This window comes from Lagenorhynchus albirostris, chromosome 3, assembly GCF_949774975.1.
Source record: "Lagenorhynchus albirostris chromosome 3, mLagAlb1.1, whole genome shotgun sequence".
Classification (NCBI taxonomy): domain Eukaryota; kingdom Metazoa; phylum Chordata; class Mammalia; order Artiodactyla; family Delphinidae; genus Lagenorhynchus; species Lagenorhynchus albirostris.
The window spans coordinates 154,675,326-154,698,379 of record NC_083097.1 but is presented as its reverse complement, the minus strand read 5'-3'; the positions used below and the strand labels follow the sequence as shown (position 1 = coordinate 154,698,379).

At 40.2% G+C, this 23,054-nt stretch overlaps 1 pseudogene; it reads right to left on the bottom strand.

The window, feature by feature from the left end:
* Window positions 1-21,837: 21,837 nt before the first annotated feature.
* LOC132518441 (small ribosomal subunit protein eS4, X isoform-like) lies at window positions 21,838-22,502 on the bottom strand (annotated as a pseudogene).
* Window positions 22,503-23,054: the final 552 nt, after the last annotated feature.

Here is a 23,054-nt window from a genome sequence, read left to right as displayed (position 1 = left end):
AGTGATCCTCGGGGTTCTGGGATGGAAAGTCCCTCTATCCCATGGGTACCTTAGGAAGAGATAGAGCTCTTCTGCAGGAGGGAGCGGTGTGAGAATGTATGGTCGGGAGCTGCCATGGTGGGAGCCAGGCTAAGGATGAACCCAGCATTCAGAGGGAGCAAAGCCAAGAGAATCCCAGAGGACTGGAGCTGGTTCCTAGTGATGTCACTGGAATGGTGAGTTGCACCTCACCTGCAGCCAGTCTCTCTGGACTTGTCAGTAACATGAGCCAATAAATTCCCTTTAGAGTTTAAGCCAGTTTAAGTGGGATTTTCTGTCACTTACATAAATTCCTAGTGGACCCCATAGCCCAATCCTGGACATGGGCCTGGTACACATGCCATCAACTCCATGAATTTCATCCTGGTGTCATCAGGCAGATGTCTCCTTGGTCCTTTCCTACCCCCCGCATCCAGTCTGCTTCCTTGAATGCTCAAGACAAAGGCCATATCATAGGCACGTTTGTATACTCAGAACCTTCTGGTGGTATGCCCAGCACACACTAGTGTTCCAACATGTAAGCCTAATTAATGGTCAGTCCCAGATGGAAGCAATGAGGAATTCAAAAGTAGGTGGGTACCCCAAATTCAGCCTGCATCCCAATTCCTACGGAATCTCCTCACCAACTAGAAGAATATAAAGGTGCTGAGAGAGGATTTTGAAGGATTGGAGTACATTTGGAGCCACTTGCATATTATGAATGCTGCCCCCTCCAAGGTGGAGGGGTGTGGAGTGCCACCTCCTTCACCTCTAGTCTACTGAGGGCACTTCCATGAGGCCACCTGGAGGCCTTGGACACTGAGGACTGATGCCTGACTCCCACTTGGGAGCCAGTGCCAGCCAATCGTGGGCCCAGTATCATGGTCATAGAAGCAGATTTTGGAGGGGGCTGCTGTACTAGGAACAGCCTGCCTCCCGCTGCATCAGGACCAAGGATGAAGGATGTTCCTGGTGACCAGATGTGGTGGAACACAGAACCCCCAGGCCGAGGGGATGAGGAGCTCAGGGGGAGTCTGCACGCAATGAACCTGCAGGAACCAGAAGCTGAAGACAAGAGGAGGGGCTGGCAGAGGAAAAAGCACATGGCTCACCTGCTGAACAACTGCAGCAGCGCCCGACCATCCACCCTTACACTGCCCCTTCCTGAGGAAAGCTTTGTCTCTTCCTGAGGGACCCGTGGGATAGGGGACTTTCCATCCCAAGAACCCCATGGTCACAGAGCTGGAACCTTCCAGCAACCATCAAACAGCACACGTGAGAGATACAGCCCAACACCGGGCAGGCCAAGAACAGGCAGCCAGCCCACCCACCCTGACTGGCAAGGTTGGGAGAGAAGCTCCAGGGGGAGGAACAGAGCAGGTGGCAACCCCACCAGCTTCCCATGGTAGGACTCCAACCAGAAGTCAGCCCAACCTGGGGACAGGCAGAATATGGAACATTCTGCCGAATTAAGAGTTTAGTCACAACCTTGAACTGGTCGTGCTGATTTCTGAATGGAGTCTGCGGGAGACCTGTCACCTGAGAGAGAACTAAGAGGGCATGGGACCTGCCCACATGTGTAGAGGGCAAGACGTCCTCCAACCAAATACATATTAAGGGGAAAGTAGAAGAGAAACACTGTTGCATTTTCGTTCCACTTCAAGCGGTGTTTGCTCCCCAAATTAGTTGCATACATGTTTGGCTTCCACCAGCTGTGCGTGGATGTACCTGTCCCCCACATTCTCAGTAACACAAAGTTTTATGGCATGTGCTTATTTTTTTATAACAATAACTGGGTAAGGGGAAAATGCATTATTAGTTGGCATTTTTTAATGACTTAAAGTGAAACCTCTTGAGACATTGGTTTACTGCTTTAGTTTCCGTTTAAGTAAATTCCTTTTTCACTTGCTTTGGACACTGTGTCCTGGAGGATGAGAGTTGTAACAAGCCCTTATGTTTATATTAATTTTCCTATCATCGTTATGGAACCCACTATTTCCCATCTGTTCCTGCTTTTTATCTTGGTTGTGTTCCATTTGCAGAGCCACCTCTGTTTTGCTGTTATCCCAATGCTCGTCACATCACGGGGTCAAGGCACAGGCTCTGAGGCTGGCGGGCTGAGTTCCAAGCTGGTCAAGCCGTTGCTCCATGATTTCAGGCAAGATCCTTAACTCTCCAGTCAAGAGCATCATCTGTACAATGGATAGCAGCTGATGATCATGAGCAATAAAAAGAACCATCCATGTAAAATTCATTGCACAGTACATAGTTCCTAACACATAGTAAGCATGTTTAAAATCTATATCCTCATATTACCACCCCTGTCACTCAGGATTTTCTTCCTTCCGGAGTTGAGACAACATGCAAGCACTTTGCCTTTTCACTGTTTTAATTACATTTGAAAACATGGGGAATTCATCATGATGTCTGGGATACGACTGGATTAAGATTTCCTTTCTCCCTAGATTAAAAGCCAATTTCCCCACCTACATTTATTTAATGGTTCCTCCACATAGGGACAGATGACTTGTGAATTTATTTTAAAACCTGGAACTTGCTTGCCTATTCATTTCCTCATTTATTTGAACTTCAGCTTCAGATATTTGTGCTAAAGCCATACTCCTCAGATCACAGCTCTGTTAACACAGATGCATGCAAGCCCCTGATTTATTTTATTCCACTTAATTTTTCCCTACTTACTAACCCCCCTCCGCGGCCTCCCTCCATAAGCACATTCTCTAACATGTCTGATCCGACCTTAAAGAGGCAGGCTTCCCTGTGAAGTGTGCATGGAACCCTCCTCATGTTGCCTTACATAAACAATTTTGGGCTACAAACTCCATTCCATTCCTACTTTCTTCTTTTAACACGTTTTTTGAGCTCTGTCTATGGAACTGTATGAATAACTCATTCAGTGTTTCTTCGTGCTGCTTCATACATGGCATTTTGCATCTGCTACATCGAACATGTAACGTTCTCTTGGCTGGGATCCTGGAGCCTATCTCCAGCATTCTGCCTCAGAAACGATGCCATAATAAACATAGCCATGCATGTCCCCTCAGGCATCCCTGTGAACACTTCTCTAGTATTCCTGGGTCAAAGGGCATGTCCACAAACTCTGTGTAATAGTTGCCAGAACCACACCCCAACCAGTCATGCCTGAAAATCCTAGCACACACCCCACTGACACTTGGTATCATCCACCTTTTCAATATTGTCACTCTGCTGGATGTCCAGTGGCATCTTACTGTTGCTTTGTCTTTCTTTGATCCCTGATGTGTTTAAATCTCTTCAGACACTTGCTGACCATTTGGGCATCATCTCCTTATAAGAAATGCCTCTTCCTTTCCTTTCCCATTTTTTTATTGGGTTGCATGCCTTTCTCTTACTGACTGGCCGAAGACCTTCTTGTATTCTAAAAAGTAATCCCTTAGCAGTTGCAGGCATCACAAATGTCTCCTCCCAGTCTGCCCTCTCTTGACTTGGGCTGTGGAGTTCTTCATTGAACAGATATACTTAATTTTGATTTCGCCAAAAGCATCAATTTTTCACCTCGGGTTTGCATTGTGGTGAGTTTTGTTTACAAAGTCTGTCTACCACTCTAGATCTCAAAGATGTTGTCCTGCATAATCTTCTGCCGGCTTTAAAGCTTTGCCTTCCATCTGTCAGCCTTTAATCCATCCAGAGACCACATGGGATATTGGAGTAGAGTCCAGTTTTAAAGTGAGCCAGTTTTCCCAGCGTCATCCACTGAACAACTTGTCCTTTCCCCCTTTCTTTGTGGTGTCACTTGTATACCAAATTCCCATGAATACCAGGTCTGTTTCAAGTTCTCTATTTCATACTATTGACATCCCAAGTCTATCCCATGACCAGGACCACAGCCTCCATGACATGCTGTGACGGAGAAATTTTGAAAGATTGACTTAGCTCTTCTTTTTTTTTTTTTTAATTTTGAAAGACATTCTGATTTATTATTTGTCTACAACAGTTGAGACCTATATGACTTAGCTCTCAAATTCTTTTAAGATATCACGAGTTCCTCTGGTTAATATGCCTCAACCTTCACCTCTCAAGTGCTGCAGAGGGCCAGTGACCTTGAGGAAAGCACCGTTAACCTGCAGGCCCTCTATCTCCTCAGTAACCCTTGCCCTGCCTAAGCGTTTTTTCCAGCCAGGAATTCTCCAGAAGTTCCTCCCCTCTCCAGACCTTTCCTGGCTTCACTGGTGGACACTGGGTGGTAAGCAGGTCTGTTCCTTTCATCTGCAATGGGTTCAGTGTTCTTTCTCTTGGGCTTTCGCAATGCCCTTGGAGAAATCCAATTAGCAAACTAGATTGATTTATAGTTTATTTAGTAATTGGAAATACTCTGTGTGCCTAATTTTTATAAAATTGCTATAAAAAACTTTTTCATACCTGCACAGATTCCTTTCTCATTCACCTCCATTTTTGCTTTTATATTTCCACCTCTTTTAAAAATAAAGAGGATAGGGACTTCCCTGGTGGCGCGGTGGTTAAGAATCCACCTGCCAATGCAGGGGACATGGGTTCAATCCCTGGTCCGGGAAGATCCCACATGCCGCGGAGCAACTAAGCCTGTGCACCACAACTACTGAGCCTGCACTCTAGAGCCCGCAAGCCACAACTACTGAAGCCCACATGCTCTAGGTCCCGCAAGCCGCAACTACTGAGTCCACATGCAGCAACTACTGAAGCCCGCCACCTAGAACCCGTGCTCTGCAACAAGAGAAGCCACCACAATGAGAAGCCCATGCACCACAACAAAAAGTAGCCCCCACTCGGCACAACTAGAGAAAGCCCACGAGCAGCAACAAAGACCCAAACTCAGCCAAAAAGAAAAAAAAAAAGAACACTGGTTCTGAATCAGTGTATTAAAAATAAAGAGGATAGAAGGAAAGAACCAAGTAATATGTGAAGACAAAGAGTAGGAAAGGATTGAACGTGAAAGAAAAGAAGGGATGGAAATGCCCCAATCATGGTAAGCTTGTTAAATTCACCTCCTTGGAGTGTAGGCTGAGTGACAGATGGAAGTTGGATCAGAGCTGGGGGGTGTCCCACCACAGCTACCAGACTCCAAGGCTTCTGCCATTTCCATTACTCCAGGGTACCTAGTTGGAGGCTCGTGGCCCTCCTCTATCTTGTGGTGACCATAATGGTATTGAATTTGCTACTTGGAAAAGCAATTTATGAAGGATTTTGATGAACTGGAATATACTAAGGTGGAGGCCTAGGATAGTGTAGGGTCTGGAAACCTCATCACATGAGAAGCAGTGGAAAAACCTACATGTGTTTGGCCTGGAATGACTCACCTCTTCTTATACCTTGATTCTTCCATATACATTTGGCAATGAGTTTGTTGCTTTCCTGAACAATTCCAGCTGAAATTTTGATCTGGATTACATTCAATACCTAGATGAATCTGGGAGACTTGAAAGCCTTGTAGCAGTAAGAAATCTCACCCATATACACAGTAATCTCTCCATGTAGGAATGTCTCCTTTTATGTCCTTTACTAGAAGTTTCCATTTTTCTACAGAAAAGTCCTCTGCATTCTTTGTTAGGCTGACTTCTGGATGCTTTTTTGCTATTGCAAATGGTGACTTTTTAAAAATTTCTTGGTCATTTTTCATTAAGAATTTGTTCCTATAAAGCACTTTATGGTATTTTTTGAATATCAACATCTGTCCAGTACATTTGCTGCATATATGTTTCCTCATTTCTTTTTCAGTAAAGATAATTTATTTGGTTGGCAATGTCTCATCATTTGACAGGACCAATGGAGGATCTGGCTAGTAGCCAGCTGTTTTTGGATTGTTTGAAGAGAACCCTGTTCATTTGTAGTTCATTTGTAGCTATTGCTTCAATACCTGGAATTTCAATAGCCCTGTAAGTACTGATTCCCTTACAAAGTCATGTATAAACCAAGGAGCCTTCTGTATTTTCCACCCCAAAATTGAATCAATAAAAAGAGAACTCTGTTTTAGAAAAGGTATTATAGGCTTTGCCTTCAGTCTGTTTATTGGTTTACTATAAAGGATACAACTCAGGAACAGTTGTATGGAAGAGATGCATTAGGTGATGTGTGGGGAAAGGGCACAGAGTTTCCATGCTTTCTCCAGGTGCAGCACCTTCCCAGCACCTCGACATGGTCACCAACCAGGAAGCTCAATGACTTCTTACTTTTTAGATGGTTGTTGCTGATATAGAGGGAGGCTGTTGCTGTCTGTAGGCTGATTGTGCATCCAGAAAATTGCTTAAGCAACTTGTTGGTTCTATTATTTTGTCTGTTGATTGGGCTGAGTTTAATATATATGTGATGCTATTCTCTTCTTGTAATGAGGATTTAATTTTTTCCTTCCAATTCTGACAGGTCTTATGACATTTCCATTCTACAGAGCATTGGTGCCAAAACCTTAAATGTGGTGTTAACAGTGGGGATGGGCCTTATCACCCAGCCTTGTTCATAGTACATATGTTTTCACCAAGTATCCTATTTGCTGAAGGCTTTTGAAATATAGAAGTTGTTATGAAGTTAAAGAAGTTTCTGTCTATTCCTAGTTTTCTGATCATTTTTTAAAAATCTTACGTAAGCATTGGACTGTTTTTTCTGAACCTAGTAAAATACTTAAGTTCAGCACTTTATAAAAAATATAATATTTAAAAGACTAGTGTGCACAGTTTTCTCATGAACACCAAGAAAAATCTAGAGAAGCCAGGAAGACACTGTAAGGTAACCAATCAGGTGGGGAGGATGAAAAACTAGCCTGGGCCACTAGCTCTATCCCAGCCCTGCTGGGAACTGTTTGCAGAAAAAGTGGAGACACCTCTGCATGTGAAGAGCTAAAGTGAGACTGCAGGGAAAAGAGGGCTTTTCTGACTGTGTGCACAGGAGAGATGGCTGCAGGGTGGAGGAGGGCTACTTGCTGTGGCCAAGAAATGGGGTGAAGGGATTTCAGTGTCATCTCTCCTCCTGGCCCCATGGGCTCAGGTGGGCCTGTCCCCCATTCCTCCCTGTGCAACTCAGACTGCAGCATTGGTGTGTGCCATAGCTCGGCAGGCTAGGGTCAGGCCCACTAGGATGGTCTGAGGGAAAGTGTCAGTTCATGGTGAATGACTGGATGACCTGGAGCTCCCTTCACTCCCCTCCACTCCCCTCCGCAGCCCTGCTCTCACTGAGTATCACACAACTCCAACAAAAAGAGAAAAGTTCTCAGAAGAGTGCATTCCCTAAGGCATGAGATCCTGAGGGGCAGGACTCCTCCGTCAGGGGACAGCTCAGAGTAGCCATCCAGTCCAGACCATGAAGCTCATGCTGGGCTCTTTGCCCTTGGGCACAACCCAAATCCCCCAGGAATGGCCCAAGCTACTGAAACTAGCCTCCTCCATACTGTGCACATCCCGACAAGACAGCTGATGCCCCCAGGGAAAACTGGCAACAGTGTCTTCCACTGAACTAATAAAGAATGTGAACCAGATCTGTAAACCCAGGTGTGGATTTGTTTGACTGGCTCCATGTTTTAAACTTCTGTAAATGGATTGCCCAACCAGGAAAGGTGCCCTCCAGGGGCCACAGACCCCTCCACTATATTTTGTTCGACATCTAGCTTGATTCATTTATGTTGCATATCTGGCCCCTCTGGGCATTCAAGTGTACAAACCCCACTTAAGTGCAGTTTAACGCTCTTCCTGCTTTTATGGATTCAGTGATGATTGTCCTGATTTCGTGCACAGGGACCTCCTGGGGGATACGCCACTGGTCTGCATTTAGGATAGAGCCTGTTCTTGCTCCTTCAGAACCCCTAGACAGGGTGAAATGGGATCTGATTCAGAAGATGACCCTGATATGGTGAAGCACAGTTATTCTCCTCTTTGAGTTTTCTTTCAGTAACGTGCTACTGAAGGGTCTCTTTCCAGAGCCCTCGGGAAAATGAATAGCTTCTGAGTAAACTCAGACAACCACATCAGAGCCAACCCCTCAGGAAGTCTGTTCATTTAATTGCCTGGTGGTGACCATGTGGATAACCCCAGCCCAATGAATTCATGGGAGATGCGCTGGCTCAAATCATACAGTCTCCAAGCTTTATTTATGGACAAGACAGATGATACCAGAATGTTTTCTTCCCCTGGATCTCATCTTTCCCTAAATTTCAGGAAAATGGGTTACCAGCTCAAGTGTGGATGACAAAAACAAGTGAGGTTGGACATGTGTGAGAAAAACCACAGTGTCCACTCAGAACATCTTTCCATTTTTTGTGAGACACAGAGGTGGAGGCACTTGGATTCATAGAAATAAGAAAAACAACAGCATAAATGTGAAGATGAAGAGCAACCATCAGTCTGGACAAATACTGTCATTTGTCAGTCCCATGTGATTCTCCAGAGCAGTGAGATCTTCTGATTTTCAAATGTTGGTTCCTTTAAAAACAACAACAACAATATGTTGAGAATGTGTACCTTCAGCCACAATGGAATAATTGTCATCACACTTGCCATTCTGCCATAAATAGATGTAATAGGACAAAATACCTAAGGAAAATGCTGTAAAGCATTGTTGTAGCCAGCTCAGGATTGCAACCCCTAAGAGAAGGAAGCATATCAGGTGAGCCCCATGTGCTGTCTGGCTCTTGACCTAGGACAATTTCCTGACCACGGCAAAGAAGGAGCCCCAGCACAAATAGCAGAGAGAGCACAAATAGCAGAGAGAGTGCAAATGTTGAGTTGAAAAGGCAGAAATAAGAGTTTGGGGCTGTTGAAGCACCCAAAACGTGAAGAGTTGAGTAGCAGGACTTCCCTGGTGGTGCAGTGGTTAAGAATCTGCCTGCCAAGGCAGGGGATATGGGTTCGAGTTCTGGTCCAGGAAGATCCCACATGCCGTGGAGCAGCTAAGCCCATGAGCCAAAACTACTGAGTCTGCACTCTAGAGCCCACGAGCCACAACTACTGAGCCCACGTGCCACAACTACTGAAGCCCACGCACCTAAAACCCGTGCTCCACAACGTGAGAAGCCACCACAATGAGAAGCCCGCGTACTGCAACAAAGAGTAAAATGTCCACTCACCGAAATGAGAGAAAGCCCACGTGCAGCAATGAAAACCCAATGCAGCCAAAAAATTAATTAATTAATTAATTTACAAAAAAAAGTTGAGTAGCATAGAGAAGGGAACTGGATGAGACCTGGGCTGCACATGTACAGAGAAAGACAGAAAGACACAGCAGAAAGCAGTTGACACATGGTTGAAAGCAGAGCTGCAATACTAAAGGTCACACAGTGCTAGGAGTCACTGGAGTTCTAGCCCAACCAGATTAAAGAGACCTCATTAAGACATTCATCTGTGACAGAATATTTATCCCACATCTCACAAATAAGATTCGGGTCCTAGAGAAGTAGCTGCCAGTTGGAGGGAAGAGGTGATTTTTGCCCCTCCCCCAAAGGATATTTGGTAAAGTCTGGAGACCTTTTTTCACTGTCATGATAGGAAGCACTACTGCCATCTAGTGTGTAGAGCCAGGGATGTTGCTAAACATCCTACAGTACACAAGATAATCCCACACAGTGAAGAATTTTCCAGCCCAAAATGTCAATATTGTCAAGGTTGAGAAACCCTAACCTAGAGTAAGTGCTACTCTAGACCCTTGTAGCAGCTGGTAGCCCCTCCCCAATGATCCTCACCTGTTATTCATAACTTTGTCTAGTCCCCCCCCCCCATGGAGAAGCCCAAATGAAGAGGGACAGAGGCCTCTGTCATAGCCAGCAGTGGAAAGAGGTCTGCCAATAAGCACGAGTGCTCTTGAAAGCATATTTTGCAACTATGATGGAGCCTTAGATGACTACAGCCCCAAATGATGGTTTGATTGCAACGTCATAAGAGACCCTGAGCCAGAACCATCAAACCAAGTCACTCACAGATTGCTGATCCTCAGAAATGGTGTGATAATAAAAGTTGTTTTAAAGTGCTAAGTTACCCCAAGTAATTTGTTACAGAGCAACAGATAAATACAACAGCCCTGCCCTAACAAAGCCTAAAACTAATCCTCGAAAGGATCAAGGAGAGCTACCAGTAAATTAACTGTCTGCCAGAACAAAACTCAAAACTCTTTAAAGAAAAAAAATAAGCCAGATTCCTTAAAATGTATAACTTACAATGTCCAGGGATACAGTAAAAAATTACTAGGCATGCAAAGAGCAAAAAATATGACTCATAATCAAGAAAAAAAAACAGTTAGAAACAGATCCTGAGATGACTCAGATGTTAGAATCAGCACACAAGGATTTTTTTTTTAAAAGCTATTCCAAATATGTTAAAAACTTAAAGAAAAATATTGTCCTAATGAGTGAACATATAAGAAATGTCCACAGAGAAACAGAAATTATGAAAAAGAAACAAATGGAAATTCTATAACTGAAAAGAAAATATCAGAAATCAAAAATGTACTAGATTGGCTTAAAAGCAAATATAAGATGACAAGAGAAAGAGTAAATGAACTAGAGATAGATTCATAAAAATTTCCACTGTGAAAAAAATTTTTTTTTAATTTAAAAACATGAACAGAGTCCCAGTGACCTGTGGGACAATGTTAAATAGTCTAAGTCCAATTCAAGTCTCAGAGGAAAGCAGAGAAAGAATAGGAAAGAAACAATTTTTTGAAAAAATAATGATTGAAATTTTCCTAAATGTAGTGAAAAGCATCAACTTGCCAATTCAAGAAACTAAACGAACCCCCAAACAGGATAAATACAGTGAAAACTACAAGTAAGTACATTATAATCAAACTGCTGAAAACCAAAGATGAAGAGAAAACTTTGAAAGCAACCAGGGGAAAATGACAAAATAAATACGCAGAAGCACTGACACAAAGACAATCACCTTCTCATTAGAAACAATGGAGACTAGAAGATCACAGAATAACACTGAAATGAGGAAAGAAAAAATTGTAATCTAAGAATTTTGTATCCAACAAAAATATTCTTTAAAAATGAGGGTGAAATAAAGACATTTCAGATTTTTTAAAAGTTGAAAGAATTGTTTACCAGCAGACCTGCACTATAAGAACTACTAAAAAGAGTTCTTAGGCTAAAGATAAATGATACCAAATGGAAACACAGATCTATAGGAAGAAATGACAAATACTGAAAAATGTTAAATGTAAATTAAAAACACTAGCTTTCCCCTTAATTTCCTTAAAAGACAAATGTCCATTTAAAGTGAAAATAATAGCATTACAAATTGAGATTTATAATATGCATATAATTTAAATTATGAAAATATCACAAAGGATGAAGAGGAAAATGAAGTTATACTGCTATTAGTTTCTTATATTTGCGAAGTGTGAATAATAATGTGTGAAGTGAAGCAATAATAATTATAATTAGACTGTGATAAATTAAGAACACATATTATAATCCTTAAAGCAACTAATAAAAAGTAAAAAAGAGGAATAGCTTTGATGCCAATAAAGGAGATGAAAAAAGAATACAAACTATTCAATTAATCCAAAAGAAGCCTACAAAAGAGGAAGAGGAACACAACACAGATGGAAAAAAAATAAAACAAATAACTAGGGACTTCCCTGGTCCAGTGGTAGAGAATCTGCCTTGCAATGCAGGGGACTCAGGTTTGATCCCTGGTCAAGGAACTAAGATCCCACATGCCGTGGGGCAACTAAGTCCGTGTGCCAAAACTACTGAGCTCGCGCATCTCAACTAGAGCCTGCGTGCTGCAAACTACAGAGCCCATGTGCTCTGGAGCCCAGGCGCCACAACTAGAGAGAGAAAACCTGCATGCCACAACTAGAGAGAAGCCTATGCACCACAATGAAGAGCACACATGCCACAACGAAAGATCCCGCATGCCTCAACGAAGATCCTGCATGCCACAACTAAGAGCCAATGCAGCCAAAAATAATAAAATTAAAAAAAAAAACTAGATATTAGACTTAAAATCCACTATATAATTTAGTAAAAATGAGCTGAATACTCTAGTTCAAAGGAAATGATTGTCAGAGTAAACTTTTTAAAAACAATACCCAACTCCATGAATGTGAAATATAAAGACACAGATTGAAGGTAAAAGGATGGAAAAAGATGAAAATGGTAAAACTAAGAAATCTGGTATGGTTATATTAAAATAAGATGAAGTAGACTTCAAGGCAAAGAGTATTTCCACAGATAAAGGGGGACATTTCATAATAACAAAAGAGTTAGCTCAGGAAGAAGTCATTAAAATCTTAACTTTATACATAATAACCGAGCTTCAAAATTCATAAAGCAAAAACTGACTAAAGGAAAGAGAAAAATAGACAATTTCCTGATCATGACTGGAGATTTTGACACCTCTACCTCAGTAATTTGCAGAATGAGGAGACAAAAAATAGTAAAGATATAAAAGATCTGAACAACATTATCAACAATCTTGATTTAACTGACATTTTCAGAATATTTCACTAAACAATTTTAAAATACACATTTTTTCAAGTGCACATGAACATTTACTAAAATTGACCATATGCTGAGTAATAAAACAAGTCTCAGTAAAATGCAAAAGATTAAAATCTTCCAGAGTATGTTTCCTGAGCACAATGGAATTAGATTAAAAATCAAGAACAATAGATACCTAGAAAATCCTCCCAAATATTTGGAAAGTAAGCATCATTCTTTTAAATAACTCATGACAAAAAATTAGTAGGGAAATTAGAAAATAGTTTAACTGAATGATGATGAAAACAAAAAATAACAAATTTTATGGAATGAGGTTAAAGCAGTGCCTACAAGGAAATATACAGTTATAAATGTCTATAATAGAAAAAAAGCAAAGATTAAAAATCAATAGTTCATTCATTGCAGCTCTATTTACAATAGCTAGGACATGGAAGCAACCTAAGTGTCCATCGACAGTGGACATATTAGCCATACAGTGGAATATTAGCCATAAAAAGAAATGAAATTGAGTTATTTGTAGTGAGGTGGATGAACCTAGAGTCTGTCATACAGAGTGAAGTAAGACAGAAAGAGAAAAACAAATAGCATATGCTAACACATATATATGGAATCTAAAAAAAGAGGCTCTGAAGAACCTAGGGGCAGGACAGGAATAAAGACGCAGACGTAGAGAATGGACATGAGGACATGGGGAGGGGGAAGGGTAAGCTGGGACGAAGTGAAAGAGTGGCATGGACTTATATACACTACCAAATGTAAAATAGATAGCTAGTGGGAAGCAGCTGCATAGCACAGGGAGATCAACTCAGTGCTTTGTGACCACCTAGAGGGGTGGGATAAGGAGGGTGGGAGGGAGGGAGACACAAGAGGGATGAGGTATGGGGATATATGTATATGTATAGCTGATTCACTTTGTTATAAAGAAGAAACTAACACACCATTGTAAAGCAATTATACTCCAATAAAGATGTTAAAAATATATTTTCATATAAAAGAATCAGTAGTTCAAATTTACACCTTAACAATCTAAAAAGGAAGAACATATTAACGCCACAATGAGTAGAGAGAAAGAAATGATAAAAAGCCAAAATCAATTAAATAAAAAACAAGCAAATAAAAAAAAATAAAGCCAAAATATAGCTCTTTGAAATGATTAACAAAAATTTTTAAAAACCCTGCAAAACTAATCAAGAAAAAGAGGAAAACTTACAAAACATCAAAAATAGAAGATATCACTACAAAGTCAACAGATATTTAAAGAATAAGGAAATATTATAAACAACTTTATGATAATAAACTCAACAATTTAGATGAAATGGACACATTCCCTGAAACACAACCAAAAGTGACACACGAAAAATGAGAAAACATGGAAAGCCCTACTTTTCAGTATCCTATTGCTTCATAACCAGTCCGCAAACTTAGCAACTTAAAATAACAAAAATCACAATCATTTAGCTGTTGCTAAAATAATTGACTTCAGTTGGGTGATTCTTCTCCTCCAAATGGTGTTGGCTGGGATGACTCATTCTGCCACTTTCAGCCAGCAGCTGGGCCAAGCTGGAAGGTCCATGGATGCATTAGTCACATGTCCAGTACCTCAGTGCTCCTTCAGATGGTCTCTCCTCTTGTGCTCTCTCTTAGCAATGCAACCTCAGAGTAGTCATATTTTCTACATTGTGGCTGAGTTTGAGAGGGAAAGAATGAGTGGCCAGTGCTCTTAAGGGATACATCTGGAACTGACACAGCATCGCTTTCCCGTATTCCATTTGTCAAAGTAAGTCTTAATCACCCCAGCCTCACTCTGCTTTGGTTTTGTTTTTTGGTTTTGTGTTTTTGTTAGTTTTCTTTTTAATTGTTTGATTTTGTTCTTGGGTTCTTTTGTTTGTCTGGTTGTTCTCTTGATTTTTGTTTTATTTGGTTGTTTTTGTTTCTTTTGTGTGTGTACATATTTCCTTGTTTCTTTTTGTTTGTTTGATTTTACTATTTACCATTTGTCTGGGGGTTTGTTATCATTTTTTTAATTAAAAAAAGTTTTTTTACTCCCCTTTATTACTGGGATGAGCAACTTGCGGGGTCTTCATTCCCCAAATTGAAGTCAGGCCTGAGGCTCTAGGGTGGGAGCACCAAGTCCAGGATGCTGGACCACTAGAGAATTCATGGCCCCAGGGACGATTAATCACTGAGAGCTCTCTCGGAGGCCTCTATCTGAATCCAAGACCCAGCTCCACCAAACTGCCTGCAGCTCCCAGTGCTGGACACCTCACACCAAACAAAAAACAAGACAGGAACACAAACCCACTCATCAATACACAGACTACCTAAAGTCATAATAAGCTCACAGACACCCCAAAACACATCACCTGTCATAGCCCTACTCATCAGAGGGAAAAGACTCAGCTCCACCCACCAGAACACAGGCACCAGTCCCTCCCATCAAGAAGCCTATTCAAGCCACTGGACCAACCTCACCACCAAAGGCAAAAAACAGAAGCAAGAAGAACTACGACTCTGCAGCCTAGGGACAGGCGACCTCAAACACTGTAATTAGACAAAATGAGAAGACAGAGAAATATCTTGCAGGCAACGGAGCAAGATAAAAACTCACAAGACCAAATAAATGAAGAGGAAATAAGCAAACTACCAGAAAAGGAATTAAGAGTAATGATAGTAAAGATGATCCAAAGTCCCAGAAATGGAATGGAAAAAATACAAGAAACGTTTAACAAGGATCTAGAAAAACAAAAGAACAAACAAACAGTAATGAACAACACAATAACTGAAGTTAAAAATACTCTAGAAGGAATCGATAGCAGGATAACTGAGGCAGAAGAAGGGAAAAGTGAGCTTCAAGATATAATGGTGGAAATAACTGCCACAAAGCAGAAAAAAGAATGAAAAGAATTGAGGACAGCCTCAGAGATCTCTAGACAAAGTTAAACGCACCAACATTCGAATTATAGGGGTCCCAGAAGGAGAAGGGTCTGAGAAAATATTTAAAGAGATCATAGTCAAAAACTTCCCCAATATGGGAAAGGAAATAATCAATCCAGGAAGCACAGAAAGTCCCATACAGGATAAACCCAACGAGAAACATGCCAAGACACATATTAATCACACTAACAAAAATTAAACAAACAAACAATATTAAAAGCAGCAAGGGAAAAGCAACAAATAACATACAAGGGAATATCCATGAGGTTAACAGCTGATCTTTCAGCAGAAACTTTGCAGGCCAGAAGGGAGTAGCAGGACACATTTAAATTAACAGAAGGGAAAAACCTGCAACCAACATTACTCTACCCAGCAAGGATCTCATTCAGATTCAATGGAGAAATCAAAAGCTCCACAGACAAGGGAAAGCTAAGAGAATTCAACACCACCAAACCAGCTTTACAACAAATGCTAAAGGAACTTCTCTAGACAGAAAACACAAGAGAAGGAAAAGACTTACAAAAACAAACCCAAAACAATTAAGAAAATGGTAATAGGAACATACATATCAATAATTACCTTAAATGTAAATGGATTATATTCTCCAACCAAAAGACACAGACTGACTGAATGGATACAAAAACAAGATCCATAAATATGTGGTCTACAAGAGACCCACTTCACACCTAGGGACACATACAGACTGAAACTGAGGGGATGGAGAAAGATATTCCATGCAAATGGAAATCAAAAGAAAGCTGGAGTGGCAATACTCATATCAGAGAAAATGGGATTTAAAATAAAGACTATTACAAGAGCCAAGGAAGGACACTACATAATGATCAAGGGATCAATCCAAGAACAAGATATAACAATTTTAAATATTTATTCATCCAACATAGGAGCACATCAATACATAAGGCAAATGCTAACAGTCATAAGAGGGAAAATTGACAGTAACATAATAATAGTAGGGGACTTTAACACCCCACTTACACCAATGGACAGATCATCCAAACATAAAATAAATAAAAAAACAGAAGCCTTAAATAACATATTAGACCAGATGGACTTAATTGATATCCACAGGACATTCCATCCAAAAACAACAGAAGAAAATTTCTTCTCAAGTGCACACAGAACATTCTCCAGGATAGATCACATCTTGGGTCTCAAATCAAGCCTTGGTAAATTTAAGAAAATTGAAATTGTATCAAGCATCTTTTCTGACAACAGCGCTATGAGACTAGATATCAATTACAGGGGGAAAAAACTGTAAAAAATACAAACACATGGAGGCTAAACCACACCCTACTAAATAACCAAGAGATCACTGAAGAAATCAAACAGGAAATTTAAAAATACCTAAGAACAAATGACAATGAAAATACAACAACCCAAAACCTATGGGATGGAGCAAAAGCAGTTCTAACAGGGAAGTTGGTAGCAATACAATCCTACCTCAAGAAGCAAGAAAAATCACAAATAAACAACCTAACCTTACTAAAGGTAACTAGAGAAAGAAGAGAAAGAAGAAGCAACTAAAGAAAGCAACTAGAGAAAGAAGAAGAATAACAACAAAAAAAAACCTAAAGTTAGCAGAAAGAAATAATAAAAATCAGATCAGAAATAAATGAAAAAGAAATGAAGGAAATGATAGAAAAGATCAAAAAAACTAAAAGCTGGTTCTTTGAGAAGATAAACAAAATTGATAAAACATTAGCCAGAATCATCAGGAAAAAAAGGGAGAAGACTCAAATCAATAGAATTGAAATGAAAAAGGAGAAGTAACAACTGACACTGCAGAAATACAAAGGATCATGAGAGACTCCTACAAGGAACTATATGCCAATAAAAATGACAACCTGGAAGAAATGGACAAATTCTCAGAAAAGTACAAACTTCCAAGACTGAACCAGGAAAAAATAGAAATTATGAACAGACCAATCACAAGCACTGAAATTGAAACTGTGATTAAAAATCTTCCAACAAACAAAAGCCCAGGACCAGATGGCTTCACAGGCGGATTTGATCAAACATTTAGAAAGAGCTAACACCTATCCTTCTCAAACTCTTCCAATATATAGCAGACGGAGGAACACTCCCAAACTCATTCTACAAGGCCACCATCACCCTGATACCAAAACCAGACAAAGATGTCACAAAAAAAGGAAATTAAGGGTCAATATCACTGATGAACATAGATGCAAAAATCTCAACAAAATACTAGCCAACAGAATCCAACAGCACATTAAAAGGATCATACACCATGATCAAGCGGGGTTTATCCCAAGAATGCAAGGATTCGTCGATATACGTAAATCAATCAGTGTGATAAACCATATTAACAAATTGAAAGATAAAAACCATATGATAAACTCAGATGCAGAAAAAGCATTTGACAAAATTCAACACCCATTTATGATAAAAACTAACCAGAAAGTGGGCATAGAGGGAACCTTCCTCAACATAATAAAAGCCATATATGACAAACCCACAGCAAACATCATTCTCAATGGTGAAAAACTGAAAACATTTCCTCTAAGGTCAGGGACAAGACAAGGGTGCCCACTCTCACCACTATTATTTAACATAGTTTTGGAAGTTTTAGCCATGGTAATCAGAGAAGAAAAAGAAATAAAAAGAATGCAAATTGGAAAAGAAGAAGTAAAACTGCCACTGTTTGCAGGTGACATGATACTATACATAGAGATTCCTAAAGATGCTATCAGAAAACTACTAGAGGTAATCAATGAATTTGGTAAAGTAACAGGATACAAAATTAATGCACAGAAAGCTCTTGCATTCCTATACACTGACAATGAAAAATCAGAAAGAGAAATTAAGGAAACACTCCCATTTACCACTACAACAAAAAGAATAAAATACCTAGGAATAAACCTACATAAGGAGGCAAAAGACCTGTATGCAGAAAACTGTAAGACACTGATGAAATAAATCAAAGATGATAGGGCTTCCCTGGTGGTGCAGTGGTTGGGAGTCTGCCTGCTGATGCAGGGGACACTTGTTCGTGTCCTGGTCTGGGAGGATCCCGCATGCCATGGAGCGGCTGGGCCCGTGAGCCATGGCCGCTGGGCCTGCGCGTCTGGAGCCTGTGCTCTGCAGTGGGTAAGGCCGCAGCAGTGAGAGGCCTGTGTACTGCCAAAAAAAAAAAAAAGTCAAAGATGATAGAGACAGATGGGGAGATACCATGTTCTTGGATCAGAAGAATCAACATAGTGAAAATTATACTACCCAAAGCAATCTACAGATTCAATCCAATCCCTATCATATTACCAATGGTATTTTTAACAGAACTAGAAAAAAAATTCCACAATTTGTATGGAAACACGAAAGACCCTGAATAGCTAAAGAAATCTTGAGAAAGAAAAATGGAATTGGAGGAATCAGGCTCCCTGACTTCAGACTATACTACAAAGCTACAGTAATCAAGGCAGTATGGAACTGGCACAAAAACAGAAATATAGATCAATGGAACAGGATAGAAAGCCCAGAGATAAACCTACACACATATGGTCACCTTATCTTTGACAAAGGAGGCAAGAATATACAATGGAGAAAAGACAGCCTCTTCAAAAAGTGGAAGTGGAAGAACTGGACAGTTTCATGTAAAAGAATAAAATCAGAACACTTCCTAACACCATAAAAAATAAACTCAAATGGATTAAATGACCTAAATGTAAGGCCAGACACTATAAAACTCTTAGAGGAAAACATAGGCACAACACTCTATGACATAAATCACAGCCAGATCCTTTTTGACCCACCTCCTAGAGAAATGGAAATAAAAACAAAAATAAACAAATGGGACCTAATGAAACTTCAAATCTTTTGCACAGCAAAGGAAACCATAAACAAGATGAAAAGACAACCCTCAGAATGGGAGAAAATATTTGCAGAAGAAGCAACTGACAAAGGACTAATCCCCAAAATATACAATCAGCTCATGCAGCTCAATATCAAAAAAAAAAAAAAACCCAATCCAAAAATGGGCAGAAGAGCTAAATAGATATTTCTCCAGAGAAGACAAACAGATTGCCAACAAACACATGAAAGAATGCTCAACATCATTAATCATTAGAGAAATGCAAATCAAAGATGACAATGAGGCATCACCTCACACTGGTCAGAATGGCCATCATCAAAAAATCTGGAAACAATAAATACTGGAGATGGTGTGGAGAAAAGGGAACCCTCCTGCACTGTTGGTGGGAATGTAAATTGATACAGCCACTATGGAGAACAGTATGGAGGTTCCTTAAAAAACTAAAAATAGGGCTTCCCTGGTGGCACAGTGGTTGAGAATCTGCCTGCTAATGCAGGGGACATGGGTTCGAACCCTGGTCTGGGAAGATCCCACATGCCACAGAGCAACTAGGCCCATGAGCCACAACTACTGAGCCTGCGTATCTGGAGCCTCCACAACAAGAGAGGCCGCGATAGTGAGAGGTCCGCACACTGCAATGAAGAGTGACCCCCACTTGCCACAACTACAGAAAGCCCTCACACAGAAATGAAGACCCAACACAGCCAAAAATTAAATAAATAAATAAAATAGAACTACCATACGACCCAGCAATCCCACTACTGGGCATATACCCTGAGAAAACCATAATTCAAAAAGAGACATGTACCACTATGTTCATTGCATAGCCAGGACATGGAAGCAACCTAATTTTTCATCAACAGATGAATGGATAAAGAAGATGTGGCATATATATACAATGGAATATTACTCAGCCATTAAAAGGAACAAAATTGAGTTATTCGTAGTGAGGTGGATGGACCTAGAGTCTGTCATACAGAGTGAAGTAAGTCAGAAAGAGAAAAACAAATACTGTATGCTAACGTATATATATGGAATCTAGAAAAATGTTACTGATGAACCTAGTGGCAGGACAGGAATAAAGATGCAGACATAGAGAACAGACTTGAGGACACAGGGCAGGAAGGGGAAGGTGGAACAAAGTGAGAGTAGTATTGACATATATACCCTAACAAAGGTAAAATAGCTAGTGGCAAGCTGCTGTATAGCACAGGGAGATCAGCTCAATGCTTTGTGACGACCTAGAGGGATGGGATACGGAGGGTGGGAGGGAAGCTCAAGGGGGAGGGGATATGGAGATAAATGTATACATATAGCTGATTCACTTTATTGTACAGCAGAAACTAACACAACATTGTAAAGCAATTATACTCTAATAAAGATGTTAAAAAATAAATAAAAGACCACCCCAGCCTCAAGTGAGGGTGATGCATGTAGAGGTATGCACACAGAAAGGGAAGAATTGGATGACATCCAGCTTTGGAGATCATCTACCACAACATAAATCTGTTAAATAATCATAACCAAGAACTTCCCACAAAGAAAACTACAGGCCTAGATGATTTCATTGGTGAGTCCTATCAAATATTTAAGGAAGAAAATTACCAATCTTACACAGAAGAAAAATTCCTCAATAAAATATTAATAAATAGAATCCTGCAACATATAAAAATGATTATATATCATGGCCAAGTGGATTCTAAGAAATGCAAGTTTTTGAATGTTGAATCAAAAACAAATCTGTAATTCATCCTGTTAGTGAAATAAATAAGGAAAATCATATAGCCATTTTAATAGACGCAGGAAAAGAATTTGACAAAACTTAACACCAATTCATGACCAAAACTCTCAGCAAACTAGAAATAGAAATGTTTTCCTCAATTTGATAAATGGCATTTATGAAAAAACTACAATTAGTATCATACTATGTGATATGCTGCATGACACTCTCACAACTTCTACTGAACATTATGCTAGAGGTCCTGTATACTTCAATAAAGCATGAAAAATGACTAAAAGGCAAAAAGAATGGAAGGAAGTCAATAAAACTGCCTTTGTTCATAGAAAATGTGATTGTCTACATAGACAATCCTAAAGAATCTACACAAAACTACTAAAATTAAGAAACAAATTTAGCAAAGTCACAGATACAAGGGTAAAAACAAAAATAATTGTATTTCTATATGTTAACAATATATGTATTTCTATATGCTAGCAATAAAACTTGGAATATAAATTTTTTTTGATTTACAATAGCATGAAAAAATATTAAATACATAGAAACACATTTAACAAAAGATCCCTAAGATCTCCATACTGAAAATTATAAAACACTGCTAACAGAAATTAAAGGAGACCTTCCTTCACACATTAAAATTAGGGAAATACTGACTTTTTCTTGAGATATAATTGGCATTGTTTAAAAAAAAGCCCAAAATGGAGTAATTTGCTCCCAGAACAGCAAACCAAGACGTCATTGCAGTTTCAGCCTCTCCTAGGAATGTGAATTTTATTTTTTTAATGTGGTATTATCTTTAATTAAGTACAAAGGCTTTTCCAATCATGTCACCTAGAGATCATTTTATCCACTACTTTGTTTGGCCGCCAGTCTCTTGTCCCTCTCCTCAGCAATGGTAAGGCAGATACCCTTTCCATGGGGGAAGAGAGATCCATGGTTTGTTGCCTTTGCCAATAACGAAAATCTTGGAGAGCCCAGTGGCAAAGCTGTTACCATTGACATCTTTCACATGAACTACATCAGAAGAACCAGGATGTCTCTCCCGGTTGTTGATCACACCAATTCTTCCCAGGTTAGCACCTCCAGTCACCATGCACAGGTTACCAGTGTCAAATTAGATGAAATTAGTAATCTTGCCAGTTTCCAAATCAATTTGAATGGTGTCATTCACCTTGATGAGGGGATCAGGGTAGCAGGCGGTGCAAGCACCATGGGTCATCAGATGAAGGATTCCTTTTGTCCCCACAAAGATCCTTCTCACTTTGCACAACTTGTACTTGGCCTCCTCAGGTGTAATGGACAGCAAAGCGACACTTGGTGTCATAGATCAGACGAAAATTCTCTCCAGTCTCTCCAATGCTGATGATGTCCATAAAACAAGTGGGGTAGGTTATAACAGTGCAGACATTGCCATCAATCTTAATGAAACACTGCAGGCAGATCTTTATTTCATCTCCTGTTAGAGCATACTTAAGTCTGTTCCTTAGGAAAATGATTAGGGGAGACATGAGCCATGGCTGTGCTAGGCACAAAGAGAGCTAGGAATGTGAATTTTATTTTATTTATTTATTTATTTATTTATTATTTTGGCCATGTTTTGTCTTCATTGCTGCGCATGGGCTTTCTCTAGTTGTGGCGAGCGGAGGCTACTCTTCCTTGTGGTACACAGGCTTCTCATTGCAGTGGCTTCTCTCGTTACAGAGTATGGGCTCTAGGCTCACGGGCTTCAGTCGTTGCAGCACGCAGGCTCAGTTGTGGTTCGTGGGCTCTAGAGCACTGGCTCAGTAGTTGTGGCACATGGGCTTAGTTGCTCTGTGACATGTGGGATCTTCCTGGACCAGGGCTCAAATCCATGTCCCCTGCATTAGCAGGTGGATTCTTAACCACTGCGCCACCAGGGAAGTCCCTGGAATGTGAATTTTAAACACGTAATCTGAAATTTCAGGATCAACACTAGTGAGGTTATCTGCATCATGAAGACCTCTGCTGTTCCCTTCCCCCTAAAGGAAGATGGTCTGGCCTGAAAAAATCCTTTCTTTTCTTTTGCTAATACCTTCTTC